The sequence below is a fragment of the Salmo salar genome, chromosome ssa01 (genome assembly GCF_905237065.1).
Source record: "Salmo salar chromosome ssa01, Ssal_v3.1, whole genome shotgun sequence".
Lineage (NCBI taxonomy): Eukaryota > Metazoa > Chordata > Actinopteri > Salmoniformes > Salmonidae > Salmo > Salmo salar.
In genome coordinates, this window is record NC_059442.1 from 133,650,116 (window position 1) to 133,654,228 (window position 4,113).

The 4,113-nt window shown below is 39.2% G+C and overlaps 1 pseudogene; it reads right to left on the bottom strand.

The window, feature by feature from the left end:
• Nucleotides 1–288: 288 nt before the first annotated feature.
• Nucleotides 289–1,583, bottom strand: LOC106564283 (cytochrome b-c1 complex subunit 9-like; annotated as a pseudogene).
• Nucleotides 1,584–4,113: the final 2,530 nt, after the last annotated feature.

Below are 4,113 nucleotides of genomic sequence, written 5' to 3' on the forward strand. Positions count from 1 at the left end.
CAATCAGGTCTCATTGCCAGTTATTGAATCCTAATAAATAAAAATGGGCCAAATATTACTGCCACACAGTCCCAGGTTATTGATGTGCAATGCAAAACAATCTCCACGACAGAACTCTACAGCACTGTACTAAAGTGATTAACTAGACATCTTGTTATCTTCTACAACGCAATGCTAATACTAAAATAGTAGATGTGGTGGGGTAACAGTGTGCAATATCTAACAAGAGACAAATGTCAAGTACAGTTGATGGCTAGCTAGCTACTTATCTGATTCTACAAATCAAAACATGTTTACATTGAATTTATTAACAGTTTTAAAGTATCAGTACATTTACAAAATGGTGAGGGAAAGGAGATCATGACAGTATCCAAGGTCAAGTTGAAACACTTCCATGATGTTTTGACCAGTCTTTTTTAAACTCCCATGCCATGGAGTTTCTGATAGAGAGCAATCAGCCCGCAGTGACAGATCAATGAAGGTGATGGTTCACGAAGACTGACTCAGGAATGGAAATTGAAGTGTGGCTTTGGCTTCCTTTCTGCCGCAACATATGGCCACTTCTCTATTCTTCCTCGTTTTGGTATTGGTGTTTAATGTGTTTCCAGAGTTTCTACGAAACAAACACAACATTGAAAGTTGGATCACACTTATAACGACTTATGGTGTATCCTAACTATGGAGAATTTAGCTGAACAACCAAGTTAAAGGACATAGGCATAGCTAGCTAAGCAGTAACTACTGACAAGCCAGGTAAAGCCGAAATCACTCGGAGAGATGTCATCAACGGCGTCAAAATTTGCGCACGATATTTGAGCGCTTCAATTCACATACACTGCTTAGCATATGCCAACTTAATAGTAATGAAAATCTATAATAATATTATTGGCACTGGCAGTATTATAATCAACATGAAATACACTTTTTTAACCCTACATGTCACAATTCCAGAACTAACAAATGTACAAAACGTATTTTCTGCCAATGTATCCGCTCTGACACGAGAAATGTACTTTCTAATTTGACGCCCCGGCCCGTCTGCGCTCTTTCACTACAGTGCATTCGACTGCCTGTTCAAAACAACTGGGAACTGGCAACTCGGAAAGCTCCGACTTCTGTGAGTCCAAAACTACTGGTTCATCGGGAAAAAAGGGAGCTGACTGGAATTCCAGCTCGGGAACTCCGGCCGCTTTATAAAACTCCGACTCGGAAGACCATTCAAATATTTTTTTCCGAGTTCCCAGTTCTTTAGAGAGCACTAAACTCGGTGATTTCCAAGTTCTGTGTTCCCAGTTGTGTTGAACGCGGCGTCATTCCAGCGCGTAAAACACTTTTCGTTTGATTTGGGCTTTACGTTAACCACTGGCAGTTGTCCTAAGCAAGGTCGGGCTAAATTAAGTTACGAGAAGATCTGTCAATAGACTTACCCCCCGATTCAATTGCTCGAATATGGCATCTCCTCCTTGGTCAAACATTCGTTCAAAGAACACTGCTCCGACCATGATGGTAATGGCAAAAGTAGATGTTCTTCTGAATAGCAAATTTTAGACTCCTTTCGCAAGCGACATGTTGACTGATGGTGATTAGAAAGGAGGAAATTACCTCAGAATAACGTAAACCTGAAGTGTATGATGGGAAATGTAGTTGTAAACGTGAGTCATATCCTTGTGCGCCAAAGGAAATTCTAAAACAAAATACTGACGATATAATACATGGTCTTTAAGATTAAAATACATACTTACTTGTCTAACAAATATACCGTAATTTCCGGACTATTAACCTGAATATAAGCCGCACCCACTGAATTAAAAAAAATATATTATTTTGAACATAAATAAGCCGCTACATGTCTGTCTATAAGCCGCAGGTGCCTACCTGTACATTGAAACAAATGAACTTTACACAGGCTTTAACGAAACACGGCTTGTAACAAAAATAAATAGGCTTTCACGAAACACGGCTTGTAACAAAAATAAATAGGCTTTAACGAAACATGGCTTGTAACAAAAAAAAAATTGCAGTAAGCTTTAGTTGTCTTTTTGCACTGAGTCAATTCCTCACGCTGCTGTTTCCAACGTCTTATCATCGACTCATTAAGACCAAGCTCCCGTGCAGCAGCTTTATTTCCTTTTCCAACAGCCAGATCAATCGCCTTCAACTTGAAAGCTGCATCATATGCATTTCTCCGTGTCTTTGCCATGATGAGGGTGACAAAATGACTACCGTGATCAGAATGATGGGAAGTTTGAGAGCGCTCGATTTAATCTAAACAGTAAACAAAAAAGTTGTTTGACCTTAACCCGTTCGGCAATTTCATTGGTCTAATGAAAGCTTCATGCCGCCAAAAAACTGAGCACGTCACAGAATGCGTTTATTTTTAGAAAAAAAATTGAAAGCGGGAAAAATCCATATATTAGCCGCGTCATTGTTTAAGCCGCGAGGTTCAAAGCGTGGGAAAAAAGTTGCGGCTTATAGTCCGGAATTTACGGTAAGTACAACAAACTGTGGTGTACATCAAGATGGAAAGATATCAAACATGTTACAGAGAGGACTCCAACCTGTAGCAAAGATTATGGATATGGTGACAAGATACAAGATATCTCCAGCCTAACAATGGGAGTCGTTGTCCACATAGCAGCACGGTGGGTTGCTTATCCTTTCTTTGGATTGGTGGATACATTACACCATTGTAATCTATTTTTAAATATTCGATGAGGGTGACGTCAATCAAGAGAGATGCTATGCTACTAGCCTCATACTATGAATATGCGGAGCCATCTCCGATATGAAGTGTTTTTTCTCAAGTTGCCAGGATGTCACGTGTGCTGCTTATATCAGTACACTCCTAACAACTTAAGCATTACTGAACTTCTACTAGCTCAAATAAACCTCATGCAGCAAATAAGTGATGCATTTTTTTGTTGTTGACCAAATTCAACAGTCATTGACCTTCATACAAAAACTTGCTTGGTGGGTGAAAAAAACTCTGCCTGCTGGATGGAGGCAAATTTTCCACTGAGTTGGGCATCTCTGCGTCTCTGCATGTAGTCTAGGTCAATAGAGAAAGAAAGAGGACTCATCTTTATATCTGTGCCATTATAGGGCCCCACAGTGGAGGTGTCATGATACCCATAAAACCTAGCGGTCAAACAGGGAAATAATTCCAAACGTTTTTCCACCATTCATTTTTCCCCATAGGGAATTCTAGACATAAAAAAAAAACAAGAAAATTGTGCCGTCTGGTTTGCTTAATATAAGGAATGTGAAATTATTTATACTTTTACTTTTGATACTTAAGTATATTTTAGCAATTACATTTACTTTTGATACTTAAGTATATCTAAAACCAAATACTTTTACTCAAATAGTATTTTACTGGGTGACTTTTACTTCAGTGATTTTCTATTAAGGTATCTTTACTTTTACTAAAGTATGACAATTGGGTACTTTTCCCACCACTGCCTTGCGTGACGTGTTGATAACCATGTAAATCTCTCTCTAGCTGACACCTTTGCTAACAGGTATTGTGTCCATTTAAAACTTGCAAAAGACAGTTCACAGAATTGTACATTTAAAGAAATGTTGCTTACCTTTGACTCGATTCGGCAGTCTGTCCAGATCACCATGGTATTTGTAGTTCTTTATGATAGCCACATTAGCAGCTAATTAGTGTTTCATTTTTTGAGGGTAAATACAGGTGAATATATTGATAGAAGTAACCTTCGAGAGTTTTACACGGTTATCAAAATGTCACACCAGGGTAAGCCTACACAAAACACAGCCCTTATTTGAAGTGTTTCTAAAATCCATTATAAAATGAATGGTCGAAAAATGATTGGAACCATTTCCCTGTTTGACTGCTAGGTTTTATGGGTATTAGGACTCATGCTGTGGTATTTTATAGCGTCTGTGACAGCATGGGCAGCGCCATTGAGGCTACAACCCATAGGAATACCCACTATTTTAAAATGGCAGAAGCATGGTGGAAGCCCTCAATGGCGCTGCCCATGCTAAAATTGCCTTTTGGCCACTAGAGGCCTCTATCATTCTCTATAGCTAGGTTTTCCGGTTTGAGGAAAAGGCCTGTAGGTGCAGTCAACAGCTTTTGGAGAG